The sequence below is a fragment of the Acomys russatus genome, chromosome 6, assembly GCF_903995435.1.
Source record: "Acomys russatus chromosome 6, mAcoRus1.1, whole genome shotgun sequence".
Classification (NCBI taxonomy): domain Eukaryota; kingdom Metazoa; phylum Chordata; class Mammalia; order Rodentia; family Muridae; genus Acomys; species Acomys russatus.
In genome coordinates this window covers 49,221,768-49,236,512 of record NC_067142.1, presented here as the reverse complement: position 1 = coordinate 49,236,512, position 14,745 = coordinate 49,221,768, and the positions used below count along the sequence as shown (strand labels likewise).

General features: G+C 43.9%; 1 protein-coding gene across 2 annotated transcripts in view; it reads left to right on the top strand.

The window, feature by feature from the left end:
• The window catches only part of Rgl1 (ral guanine nucleotide dissociation stimulator like 1), a 260,437-nt gene that overhangs the window by 176,825 nt on the left and 68,867 nt on the right, over positions 1-14,745 (top strand). The gene's annotated exons all lie outside the window — the stretch shown is intronic.

The window sequence follows — 14,745 nt, the reverse complement described above, 5'->3', positions numbered from 1 at the left end:
GCCTTGGGAGTTCTAGCAGAAAGGCTGGATCTTTTCCAGGTGTCATGGAAAGCAAAAGAGGTTTTAAACAAGAGAGTGACATGACCGATTTGTGTTTTTAGAAGTCACTGTGAGTAACCTAAGAGTTTAAGAGGAATGAGTCTTCTAGTCATAACACTGTAAAGAAGGAAATGGGACCATGTGCTGGATTTGCTGCGGCGGGTCATGCTGTGAACTTTCTGGTCACTGTGGGTGCGCAGCAAGGGTGTAGGTGAGGTGGAAAGGTCATTGCTCTGTGCAGCTGCCCAGTGCCCTCATAAGTTCTTGGCTCTTCTGGAGCACAGAATGGGGGGTGGGGGGTGGGGCTGGTACTTAGGTGAGTAATCGTATTATTTTCTTTTTTCTTTTTAATTTGTTCACTTTACATCCTGTTCATAGCCCCCTGCCTACTTGCCTCCTGGTCCCTCCCTCCCTCCCTCCCTCCTCTCCCTCCCTCTCCCCCTCCCCTAGTCCTCAGAAAGGGGAAGCCCTCCTCCCCTAACATCTGACATCAGCCTATCAAGACTCACCTGGGCTACCTGTATCCTCTTCCTCCTGCCAGGGGGAAGTGATCAACCTGAAGAGGCTAATAGTCCACCTCAGAAGTGGTCCCTACTCCCCATATTATGGGCCCACAAGGAGACTGTGCTGACTATCCACTACATCTGAGCAGAGGGCTAGGTCCTCACCACGCATGCTCCTTAGTTGGTGCATCAGTTGCTGCTACATCCCGCTCCTCTGCCCAGATTTGTTGGCTCCATTGGTTTCCTAGTGATCGTATTCTTAGGATAAGTGGAGAATCTGAAACAAGTGTTCTAATGTGGAAACAGCGTGGCTACTATGTATAACCCTGAATCCATCTGTCTTTATCTTCCGGTTGATGGACACGCTCATTCTTGTTGGGGACATACTTAGGATGAACTACTGAGTTACAGGGTAAGTTTAGCTTCACAGATACTTGGGCTTTATTCTAAAGCCCACCATGCACTTTGGAAGCATCATTGTGGCTGGAGGGCACTGGGTAAGGGGCGGTTGGAAGCAGGTGCGTGAGACTACTGAGGTCTCTCTTAGTGAAGCGAGTGAGGCCCTAGTATCCTCAGTTAGGGCTTGGGGCCTACATTGTGACCAGGTGATGGGACTGAGGAGGAAGAGTAGACCAGCATGGGTACTGAGTGCACGGTGAGCAACTGAAGGGCACCTGTGGATTTGTGGGGAAGTTTACAAGTGCCAAGATAGTGCTGTGGCTGAGTCAAAGTCTGAGTCTAGACCTCCTGAACTTGAATCCTGGCTTCACCTCTTAGCATGTGACCTGGATCAAGCTGCCTGGCTTCTCTGGGCTTCAGTTTCTAGAATTGTAGAGAGGAAATAATAGATGTATCTGCTATGTAAGATTATTATGAGATAGGTGCACAATATTCTTAGGATTGTAATTGTTATTGTCACGTTTTCTTAGAAGAAAACAGATTTATCGAGTGCACTGCAAGGGCCGAGCAGCAGCCAGAGTGCCATTTATAGCCTGTTGATGTTCAGCAGGAGGGTCAGTGAGTTCCAGGAAGGCACTCACAGTGCCAGCTCTGTGCTCACCACAGGAAGGAGGTGGTAAAACATTTCCACAGGGGGACAGCCAGCGGGAAGAGACGTGAAGGCAGAGGCCAATGCCGTAGGCTGATCGCAGTGCCCTCCCTTGTCACAAAGCCCACTGGATACGCAGCATAAACACTTGAGGAAGATCACCGTGGGTTTCTGGGAAGTGTCTTGGGCCGTTGGCACATGTGTCAGGAAAGTCTTCACATTCTGCATAGTTCTTTAATCTTGCGTATTTGGGATTTCATCCCACAGTTGGAAAAGCCATCTTCATACTGGCAAGGTGAGTTAGGGAAGACTCCACAATGGTGTTCTTAGCCTGCATAGAGAAAGCCAGGAGTAAGTGAGGTCAGGTGGCCTTGTCCAAACGTATAGTAGTCAGTTTCTTCCTTGTTCCTTCATTGAGCCTTATTTGTTCTTGCTTCCACATTGTCACACTGTGTTTCTCAAGTGGCAGCCAGTGCACCTTCTGCAGGAGGAGTTGCCAAAGCTGCTGCCAAAACTTGGGCTTTCTTTCAGGTCTCCTGGAGCACAGGGTCAGAAGGTGGATTTGTCACTCAGAACCTGAGGTGATTTTCTTGAAGACTGTAGTGTTAGAGAGAGGAGACAAGTATATCCCTCAGTATGAATTGTTTTTTGGTAAAAATTTAAAAACAAAACTATTTTTTAATATAGGAACATCATTACTATGATATGATTGAAAATTAGGAACCTTCTTCTGAACTTTTGTTGTTTTATAAAATTGAGTGGTGTCTTCATTTAACAGAAATAAATGCTCACTAGAACCCATAGGTAGGTTCCCTGGTGCTGCTGCTGCTAGAGATGTCACAGGGAAGTGATGGCAGAGGACTGCTGTTTGTATGCTATGTCTGCCCGGTGGTCCCATCTGCAGTCACTACTCACAGCGATAAAAAGTGATTAGGAAGCGCTGTGTTCCTTCTCTGCTCTGCTCTCCGTGTGTGAAGCAAACTGCATCCCTGTGGCGTTTCTAGCAAGCCGCCATAAAACTCACAGCCTCAGACAGCTTGAGGACTCCGCCCCTGTGGGATAGGGCCCCATAGACTTAAACTAGGCAGATGAGCCCAGGGATCTGCTTTCATCTTATTTAATTGTAGAGGAGGAACATTTATCTGGGGGATATCTTGGCATCTTGTCTGTCTGGGTCTCTGTTGTGTTTATGACTTCCAGCAACCATGCAGTAGAGATTCAACAAGTGTTTGTTGAATGAATTAATTGACTTACGTGTATTTAGGAGCAAACAAAAAGCAACCAAATTATAAATTAACCCACTGCTGAGAAGCATAGGGAACACTAACAAGTTCTTAATGACTTATTGGACTAGAACTAGAAATAAAAATCTAGTTTCTTGACATTTTTAGTCTGTTACTTGTAAACTTTATCAATGAATCTCAGAGTTCTATAGTTTCCCCTTTAAGGTTTCGGCACATTCGCTTAGCATTTATTAAATTATGTCATGCACTGGTGTTGAACTTTATCTCTGTATGTCATTAAGTGACATTCAGTTCACATTCGGACTATAGTCTGCACTATTAGCGTTTTAAACAGCAGATGCCCCTCCTTTCCTTTGTGTACTAAGGTTTCCTTAGTGTCTCAATTAGGTTCCTTGCACAGAGGAGGCTAATGCTGTCTTGACTAAATGACGTCAAGAATGCATCCCAAGCCATGGGAATGATGAACATGTTATCAGGCAGACAAGCCTTTTCTTTACAGCTGACACCTGCCTTTTTATATGTGTATTTTTGGTCATTAATATTTAGTGAACAAAAATGTTTGCCTTTTCAGTTTCTGTTCATTTGGAGAAGTTGTACCTATGTTCTACCCTGCCATCAGTATTTTCAATAATCTATCTTCTTTTTCTTTCATAAGAGTCAGACTTAAGAGCACTAAATCTACCTTTTTGTCTGTATCCTATTTTCAATGATAAGTTTTGTTTTTAATTCCGTAAAAAAGCTTTGAATTTAGAATAGCCTTAAACCTAGCATATAGGCAAACTAATTAACAATCTCAAATTTGGTACAGAATATGAGTGCTCCCTAGGGACTCCAGCTGTTGTGGGGTTTAGTAGTTCTTCAAGCAGCCGTGCATTGTTCTCCTCCCTCTGTATTTACAGCATGGCAACTGTGCAGGGCAGCTCTCCTGCTCCTCTCTCAGCATTTACAGCATGGCAACTGTGCAGGGCAGCTCTCCTGCTCCTCCTCCTGCATTTACAGCATGGCAACTGTGCAGGGCAGCTCTCCTGCTCCTCCTCCTGCATTTACAGCATGGCAACTGTGCAGGGCAGCTCTCCTGCTCCTCCTCCTGCATTTACAGCATGGCAACAGTTTCTTAGAATTAATTTACAGGCCAGGAGAGCGGTACTCAATATGAGAAATATACAGTGTCTCTTTCCAAGAAATGTGCCCAAGAGGAACTGAATTTTGGTTTTATATTTGAATGTCTGATCATATACTTGAAAGATCCCTGTTTGCTGTGTGAGGGAACCTGTGCTGTGGGATATTACTTATGATAAACACAGTTCTGAGTGGTGGTGGACTTGTTAGAGACTCTGAGCTCCACAACTTTTTGCATTTTATATTTGAAGTTTGAAGTCACACATCAACATTATTATATCAGCAGCAGCATTGTTGTACTGGAAAGGAAAAGAAACAAGCTATACAATATCATTACTGGGATCCCAAAATCCAGGGCGTAAAGATTTCACTGACAGCTTGATATGGGTCTCTCCCTCCCTCCCTCCCTCCCTCCCTCCCTCCCTCCCTCCCTCCCTCCCTCCTCTCTCTCTGTTTGTCTCTCTCCCCCTTCCTCTCCTTCTCTCCCTCTCCCCCTCCCCCCTTTTATTCTTGCTCGCACGCGTGTGCGCACGTGTGTGTGTATGTATGTGTGTGTGTGTGTGTGTGTACATGTGTGACAGGACATTCATGAACGTGTATGCTATATGGAGGTCAGATGTCTTTCTCATTCACTTGCCATTGTAGTTTTTGAGACAGTGTCTCTCACTGAACATGGAGCTCACTGAATCTGTTTGATTGTCCCACCTATTTTTGTCTGCCATGGATCCTATGTTCTGTACTGCCCAGGGCTGGGGTAACAGACATGTGCCGAAGTACCCTTCTTTTTAATGTGGGTGGTAGGGATCCTAACCTCGGTCCTCATGTTTGCATGCTGAGTACTTTGCCAACTAGCCATCCTGTAGCCTGGGGTTTTGGTTTTTATGCTTGGTCTTTTGTGGTAGTAGATGATAGTAATAGTAGGAATTTGTTCTGTTTTATTTTGTTTTTAGACTTATTTTATGTTTGTGGATGTTTTGCCTGTGTGCACGTCTGTGCACATGCCTGCAGCATCTATAGAGGTCAGAAGAAGGTATTAGGCCCCCTAGAGCTGGAGTGACAAGTGGTTGGTAGCTGCCCTGCGGGTGCTGGAATAGAACCTGGGTGCTTAGGAAGAGCAGTCAGTGCTCTTAACCACTGAGCCATCTCTCCAGTCCACTAATGGTGGGAAATATTTAGTTTGATTAAAACTGAACTAATCCCATGGGAAGATGGGGATGAGAGGTTTCTTGGGGGTGATATTTAGAATAAGAACCAAGCTAATGGCTTTAAGTTTGGGGTCATCAGGCAGTTCTGCCCCCATCCAAGCTTAGGATCTGTGATTGGAGACTTAGAATTCCCTCAAGGTTACAACGCCCCAGGAAGCTGTCTGTGGGCTTTATAGGTTAGTGGGAAACTTCAGGGCTGTGGAGAAGGCTTTCAGTTCATAGCTGGCTTCATTCGCAAAGAATAGTAGATCGCACAGAAGCTCTCTACCACCTACTGACCCCTACAGATAGATAATGGTTGGATTACACAAATCAGATGAAAGTCCAGACAGCAAGGATACCCTTGAGCCTGGGACCACAGTATCTGCTTATCTTGGACACCGGAAGCTCTCAATGGGAGGACAGGGAGTGGGCGTGAGTTGGGGAAGTTTGCCTGGGACCCTGTTCTCTGTGGGACAGTGTACAACACTGAATAGGAAGTACAGCAGGGGCTCTCCTAGTTCAAGCTCTAGGTCCTTGGACTTCTCAAGGCAGCAGGTGATTTCTCGCTATAAGGAGATGGCCAGAACTTTGAGACGTTGAGGTTTTAGCTCTTGTTTCTATACTAAACTAACCTCAGCAACAGAAGCAGATGCAGAAATCACAGGTGTCTCAAGTCCCGTGTGCTGGGGGCACTGAGGCAGGAGGATCACTGGAATGCTAGGAGTTTGAGGTCAGCCTGATCAGCAAGACCTGATTTCAAGAAAAGGAAAAATACACAGAGAGGAGGCAGGGTTGAGACCATTCACAGGAAGTTCTGAACTCTTAAGAGATGGCCAGAAATAGTGGTTTGTGTTAGAAATGTTAAAGAAATAGTCGATTGTGGGGGGAAAAACAACTTCCTGTTTCCTCAGGGACAGTTCCTGGCCTCCATAGGGGCGATCTAGGAAACCCTGCTGAAACAGGATGGAGGGGGCTGGGGCTTCTGTGTGATAAAGGCTGGCTGTTGTTTGCTCCCTGGACTCCCTTAGCGTTTTCCTGAGGATGAAGGACACTCATTTCAGAGGCCTGGCCCTGGGCTTCATTCTCACTGGTGACTTCATGCAAGGTCAACTCCTGAGGGTTGTTTGGCTGTTTTGATTGTGTTCGTTGTTGTGAACCTGCTCAGGGCTGTTCGTCTACTACTACTACTACTACTGTTATTATTATTATTATTATTATTATTATTATTATTATTATTATTATTATTATTATTATTATTATTATTATTTTATCATTATATTCTAGACTCCAGAGACATAATTCTCTATCTTCTCTGAGGTCAAAGACTGTAGTGGCAACAAAATACTTCACTTGGAGTGGGCACAAGGAGAAAGGTGTGTCAGCTGCCATTGACACACTGAGAAGGACGCTTGGGCTGTGGGATGCTGAAAAACCAGCTCTTCAAGAGCCCTATTTTGTCACAGTTGATGTACGTATTCCCAGCGTAGTTGAATTCATACTAACACGATGCCACTGACTAGGGTCAAAAAAGAGTATGTGAAGCCAGGTGTGGTGGCGCACACCTTTAATCCCAGCACTCAGGGAGGCAGAGGCAAGTGGATCTCATGAGTTCGAGGCCAGACTGGTCAACAAAGCAAATTCAGGACAGCCAAGGCTACACAGAGAAACCCTGTTTCAAAACAAAACAAAACAAAACAAAACAAAACAAAACAAAACAACCACCCCCAAAAAATGAAAAAAAAAAACAGAGTATGTGTAGTTGGCAAGTGGTGCATGCTTGGGCAGTACTTGGTGCTGTCTAGGCCTCAGTGTATTTGCATGATTAGATGGAAGGTGCATGTGTTGGTGCGTGTGTGTATGTGCATATGTGTGTATGTGCATATGTGTGTATGTGCATATGTGTGTATGTGCATATGTGTGTATGTGCATATGTGTGTATGTGCAGCGCAATGAGGATTGGTTTCTGGGTTCTCTGCCCACAAATGCCACCACAGAATCTGGCACACGTGCAGATGCTTCATCTTAGTTGCTGTCTTTCCTATTGAAGCCTCTTCATTTTTACATTCATTCAGTTGCCAGCTTCAGCCTGTCACTCCTGTTTTACGTAACTGCCTGGAAGAGTAAATCTTGTCTAGTTGTTGTAGTAGATTTTCCTCTGGAGCTCTTCTTCCCAGCTTTCAGAGTTCTTTTTACTGGTTCGGTTATGTGTGTGTGTGTGAATGTGGGTATATGCACAGGGGTACAGGTGTCCAAGGAGGCCAGAGGCATCAGATGCACTGGACCTGCAGTTACAGACCTGATGTGGGTGCTGGGAACTGAACTCGACTCTTCTAGAAGAGCATCACGTGCTCTTAACCACTTAGCGATCTCTCTGGCCCACTTTTAGATTTTTCAAAACTGCTTTTTGGATGCCCCAAGTTAGTTCATAACACTATACGAATTCTTAGAGGATGGCCAACTCAAGGTATTTATTTCTATTTTTTAATTAATTAATTAACTAAATGTGTATGAGTAGTGTATGAGCGTCTCGTATACATGTATGTGCGCATGCGCACTCGTATACGTTTGCATTCATGTGTATGTGGAGGCTAGAGGTTGACATCAGGATGTCTTTTTCTACTCTCTCCACTTTACTTTTTGAGCCAGGGTCTCTCACTGCACCTGCAGCTCACTCCTTGGCTGAAATGACAGGCCAGCATGCTCCAGAAATCCACCATTGCCACCCCACTTCCCAGTGCGGGCTTATAGATGTGTCGCGACCTGCCTTATTATGGGTGTTGGGACCCAGACTACGACTCAGGTCCTCATGCTTGCTTCACAGACACTTTAACAAGGAACCATGCCCCAGCTCCTCAGCTTGTGTACTTTCTAAAGCGGAGTCCAGATTCCATACTTGGCTAACAATCCCCCTTTCTACTTTGGCTTTTGCTGTAACACCATTTGTGTAAAGCGTCCATGCCAGAAATCAGCTAAATATACCGGATTCCTTCTTTGCCTTTGTCTTTACCTCTGCATGTATCGCTCACCAAGTCTTCACGGTTTTCCTCTTTTCTAAACATTCTCTTTCTAACCAGCTTTTGCTTTGTGCCAGGTAAGACTCTCTAATGTGCTCCTCTGCCCTACAACGGTTCACCAGCTGTAAAGCCCTCCCCAACAGTTCTTGCCTCAGCACCAGTTTCTCTGAGCATGGATAGAGTACACCCTCACTCTTGGCCTCGCATTTCCCAGAGGACCTGGCATCTCCACTCCTTAGGACCAGTTAAGTCCTCTGTAGTCAGGTAGAGCCCAGCTGGCTCCCTGGCCATGCCACCATCCATTGTCACATTTGCCTTTGCAGCCGTCTTCCCCTCGTGCTGTGTTCTCCTTAATGGCTTTGTTTATGCCGGGCTCTGTGCCTGCTGCGCCCTTGCCAACATTGTGCAGTCGCTGTGTGGGCACCGCCTACTCAGGAAGCCTTTTCTGGCACCTCCCGCACACTGGGTCCGTCTCAGTGTTTTCCAAGATACACACATGCTGTCTCTCTCTCTCTCTACATTTCACTCACATTGAGCTCTGTTGGGGCTCAGAAAATGATACCCCCAGATAGGTACTTTGGCATATGGTGTGCTTTGAACTGAAGGGCAGGGATGTAAAAGCAAGATCTTTCTGACCTTTTGACTTTTCTTCCCTTTTATCTCCTGAAACAGAAACTAAACCACTTCTTCCCCAAAGTTCTTGGAAGGTCTAAAACATCTCACTTAAAACTCACTCCCCTTTTTGTGTGTAAGGTTTGCAATAAATAAGTTGCCTGGCTCTGGTATTAGCTGCTGAGACCCTCATTCAGAAGGGTTCTTCTCTGTACCCAGAGAACGCTTACATGGTGGCTTGAATGTGATGGTCCCCATATTCTTGGGCATCTGAGCACGTGGTCCCTAGTTGGTGGTGCTACTGGGGTAAGTTTAGGAGGTGTGCCCTCGCTGGGGGGGAAGGTTTCAAAAGCCACACACTGTTTCCAGTGCTCTCTTACTTCCTGTTTGTAGTTGGAGATGTGAGCTCTCAGTTGCTGCTCCAGCCACCATTTATATGTGTCTTCTGTCATGTCCTCCCCACCCCCACTCCAAGGGTGATGGGCTCTTATCCTTCTGGAACCACAAGCCTTCCTCCGACGAGTTGCTTCGGTCATGGGGTTTTATCTTTTATCACAGCAGTAGACAAGTATCACACGATACAGAACAGTCCCAGCAGGCTGTGCTCAGCCCATCTTCGGCTCTTCTGTTTAGGTCAGGTTATTCCCCCTTTGTCTAGTTTAGTCTCTGATGTGGCTGTCCATTCTACACTGAGCGTAGGCACGCGCACACTGTTTTTCCCGAGCCTTCTTTTCTGAAGCCTCACGGGTCATATAAAACCATGACTATATAATCGGCTGTAGGTTTTGCTTGTTAACCTGCCGTCAGTTGTGGGGATGTAGCTTATGACCACATGAGGGGTGAGAAGCAGTAGTTTACCTTCTGCCTCTGTACTGGATGGCCCAGATGTTTAAGCTGTAAGGCTGTGCTGGCTTGTGGTACTGTTGTGCTAATATGTGAGTCAATAACTAGTTGAAGATGTGGAAGAGGCATCTATTCTCTCCCTCTTCACTATGTGTTGCCAGCATGTGACTACTGACCTCCTCTAAGAAAAATATGGCACACGCTATCAGTATGGAAGCCCCTAAACAAACTAATATGGAATTTCCATATAATCAAAGCAATCCCACTACAGGACACCTTCCTGAAGAAGAAAAATAACTTAATCACTCAAAAAAGAAACCTGAGCTTGCCTGTTATATTAGTCAAGGTGTGGGGCCTTGGGTGAGTGGCCTGTAACAGTGTGGTGTATTACTCATCCTTAAAAGGATCCTGTTACTTTGCAGTAACACAGAATTAGAGACACTGTGTTAAAGGAAATAAGCCAGGCACAGAACGATAAATGCCGCTTGCTCTCATTCAGTCGTGGTTGTTTAAAAATAGTTGATCATGTCAAAGAGAATAGAGGTTCCTAGAAGTTAGAGAGGGAACAGGGAAGGTGGCTAGTGAGTAGGCAAATCATCTGGACCAGAGACACTCATGTCAACGACACATTTCACAGCAGCTAGGGAAGAATGCAAAGGTTGGAAACACACGGGAATGGTAATATTTGCTGTGATAGAATGCTAATTGTCCTGCTTTGTTTACTTCAAATTATAAACACATTTTGACTTACCCTGTCCATAAATAAATACATACAGATAGATATACATGCATGCATGTGTCTGTGGGGCTCATGCTTATATTTAATAAGGAGTTGATTTTTTTTTTTTAGTCCTGTGTGTGGTCCCAAATACTACAAGAGACATTTCTGCATACTCCCAAATTATTTAGTTATTGATTGTTTATCTGCAATTAAAGTTTTTTAAAGCATCCTTTCACTGGCACTTCTAACCTAGCAAAAGAGAGTGTCCATCCATGCCTAAGTAGATGTTGACACCATGTGGTCCTGGACCCAGAGTTTACATGTGCGTTGGCAATTAGGAATTTGCACACATAGCTAGGTTACTTGGGCAGAATTGTAGATATTTATGAGTTAGGCATGCTGTCTTAGAAGAAGCTGAGTTCTGGTAGCAAAAGAGTTGACCAAGGAAACAGCTATGCAGCATTTTTGTGGCCTTGGTATCATGGTCTTGTCAGCAAAGTCATGGGGTTCTGATTAGACCCAGCTTGAGCTGTTTCCTGTTAGTGTGCTAACCCAAAGGGCAAGCTCAGGCCTCCCTGTCTGGCTTTTCCAAGTCTGACTTACTAGACACTGTCTGCCAAGGGGTCTACCCTTTTCTTTTAAACTTCAATTAGAAGTTATTAAGATAATACAAACCAAAATAGGTTCTGAAGTCTCTTAAAAGGATATGGACCTAGCAACTCTTTTACTGCAGAAATGAAACTTTAACATTTTAGTTTATCTGGTCTGGCATATGGCAGATGACATTTTAAAAATGTGGGCTCTTAACAAATATTTATTTATTTATTTATTTATTTATTTATTTATATGTGTGTGTGTGCGCGCGTGCGTGTGCACATGTGTGTGTATGTATGTGTGTACTATGATACACATATGGAGGTCAGAGGACAACTTGTGGAAGTTGGTTCTCCCCTTCCACCATGTGGGTTGGTGGGATAGAATGCAATCTTGATGGCAGGCTCCCGTACCCACTGAACTATCTCACCTTACAGTGTGTGTGTTTTTCCATTTCATTTCTGTACAATTTCATTACAAAATGATTCCATTGCTCAGAAGATAATTCTAAGTCTTTGCTTCTTTGTTTGTTTGCTTTGTGAGGATATATTCTGTTTGAATATTGGTCAGTTAGAACTCACCTGAAAACAAAGCCAAACAAAACCCTGGTCTGTCCCAGGCAGCAAGCAGTCTCGAGGGCATTTATTAAGAATACATAAACTCAAAAAAAAAAAAAAAAAAAAAAAAAAGAATACATAAACTCTAAAGAAAACCTTAAGCAAGTGCGCTGAAGTGCTTAGCACTCACTGTTGAGTTTTGTGAATGTGATTCCAGCCGACTGCGCTGTTCTGTACTTCCCTTCCTGAATCAGCCGCTTGCTCTCTGCATTCACAAATAGCCTTCTCAGTCAGAGCGCAGAGCATGTTTTGTTAAATGATCTCTCAAGCCACCCGTGCTTCTTCCTGATGTACAGATACAAACACTGAGGAGCAAGAATTAGTCAAGCCACAAAGGAGAAGCATGCATGCAGACTAAAAGACAGAGCCTGGCTCCAACAGCCATCCCACTCCCCAGGGAGTGCCTTGGCAGCCTGCCAGATCTGCTCTCGGCAGGAAAAGGAACCCATGTGGTCAAGTTCTCCAACAAGCACGTTTCTCTGTATTTGAGTTCTTGGCCGCATCACTATCAGTGAAAAATTAGTTCGTTTAAGTCATCATTATTTTCAGTAAGAAACATCTAGTTTTAGAGTGGAGTTTGCACTTCAAAGTAAGGTAAGACTCATCAAATTACAAAATTGCTTGGTAAAGGAAACCTGATAGATCACAAAGTAAGGAGCTTTCAGATAAGATAATCATACTTGTCAATTTTCACCTCAATAGTTGCAATAAAATACTGTTACTCAAAAAAAGAGAAAAAAAAAATTAGAGCCTGACCATTCCTACCAACGGAGAAGCCGTACCTTGTGCCAGTAACACTTGGCGCTGAGTACTGTTTTATTGTGTAGGCAGATAATTATTTTGAGAGCCTTTTGAAGTACAAAGCAAAAGCTACCAAACATCCTTACATTACATTAAGAAAGTGATCAGAGAGAGATAGTTGTTAAACATTTTTATTGTGTTTAAATTTTTTTTATTTTACACTTCATTTATTTGCTTGTTTATTGGCGGGGGGGTGTCTAACTTTGTATCCAAAGCTGGTCTGGAATTTTTGGTGTAGCCCAGGCTGGCCCTGAACTCACAGCAATCCTTTGGCTTCAGCCTGTTGATGGCTGGGCATGTAGGTATAAGCCATTAGGCTTGGCTAATTAGCATTATATTTTATAATGTCTTCTCTTAGAGTTCTTTTCTCTCTTAAAGTAGAAAGTGGTTAAACATGAATTAAGTCTTCAGTGCATTGCAGTTCAGTCCGAAGTTCTGCAAGATGCTCTCGGGATAAAGGACAGTGGACCTGGAGATGCTGTGGGTTGTGCCTGCTTGCTAGAGTTTAAAGTCTTATGTGGACACACTGAAGGCTAAGGAAGTCAGCAGTAAAGACATGTCTTTGACTTTAGTGAATTCTGTAGTCTCTGAACTTGACATAGGACCTTCTCTTAAACAAAATAAGCATTTTATAGTACATTCTCAAAGCAGTGCTGTGCCTAGTAATTAAAAATGTAATTCGAGTTTGAGACCATGTATCTTTCACTCATTGTTTCTGCTTTAAGTTAATTAGAACTTCTGGGTAACAGACCAGTGCTGTAGCTGGGTTCATTGTAAAACTAGAACAGAGTAAAAAGGACCCGTCACTAGGCCTTGATCTGAGGCAGCAGGCAGAAGAGCCTTAGGAAACACTGCTGCTTTTCCTGAATCAGACCCAGGCCCTTAGACATTTCTTTTATAACTTTTTATTTTATTTATTTTGTGTGTGTGTGTGTGTGTGTGTGTGTGTGTGTGTGTGTGTGAGAGAGAGAGAGAGAGAGAGAGAGAGAGAGAGAGAGAGAGAGAGAGAGAGAGAGAGAGAGAGAGAGAGAGATGCACATGTGTGTCACTTGTGTTTTTGCCCAAGGAGGCCAGAAGAAGGTATCTACAGGCACTTGTGAGCTGCTTGATATGGGTTCTGGGAACTGAATTCAGTCTTCTGGGAGAGTGAGAAGCTTGAACTGCTGGGCCATCTCTCTAGCCTCATCTTTAGAAAACTTAAAATGTTTAATAAACAAAGCCATGGACCGCACACACTGTAGTCCTTATATTAATTCCTATCAGCAGCTAGACATAATGGTATAAAGCTATTCTACCCAAAAGTGGTTGCCACCATGTGGGTCTTTTTTAAAGCAATCCCTGGGTAATTTTTGTCTTGTAGGTTAACTTCTGACAGGGCAGGTGAAGGAAAAGCAAAATACAGGACTCAGTAGCCACAGTGGCTAACGTTAGAGATTCGTGTCTTCCGTGCCGCTCTGAATTCTGTATGCGTGACTGTTTCAGTTAGGACTTTAGGCAGTCAGTATTAAGTAATTCACTTTATAATTCAGATATGCTGCTTGGTAGTTTTTTTTCACCAATGAGAATCTTTGCACCAGTGAGACTAATTATTTGCTTTGGAAACAGTTGTATTGCAGAGCTTCTCTTGGTGGGTCAGTTTCCTTAGCACCCATGACAGAGTTCGATTTGGAAAATTACATCTGCACGTAATTTGCTAGGCACAAATTGACTGAGAATGCAAGGCCCACCCTTAGTTTCTGCAGTTTGATTCTCTTCCCTCAGTGTCAGTTTTTAAGCCTTTTACAATTTATCGCCAATGTTTATACATTATGGTTTATGTGTGTTAATTTACAATGACATCTACTGATTACTGTAGGTTTACTTTTCTGTGCTAGCTGTTTTTTATAATACTTCTTTTGTTGTTTTGTTTTTTTGTTTTTTCGAGACAGGATTTCTCTGTGTAGCCTTGGTTGTCCTGGGCTTTCTTTGTAGACCAGGCTGGCCTTGAACTCACATCAAACCACCTGCCTCTGCCTTCTGGGTGCTGAGATCAAAGGTATGCGCTACCACGCCCGACATAAGTCTTTTGTATTTGCTATTTCCGGAAAGCAGGGCTGTGCTTTCCACCCTTTCTCCATCACTCCCTGGGTTAAGCCCCATGCTTTGCAGAACAGATGTTTTTTACCCAGTTCTCTTGGTTGCCAATAGTATGAAAGAAGAATATACATGGCTGCCGGTGGACTGAAGGCTGTCAGATCAGGGTTAGGTTTTCATAGGTAACCATGGACAACAGACTTCCTCCATTGCTGATTTTCCAAGCTGTGACCATATGTCATCTGGTTCACATAAACCCAATGAAGTGTGTGTGCGTGTGTGTGTATTAAAACATAAATATGTGTGCATATGTAATTTGTGTATGTAAAT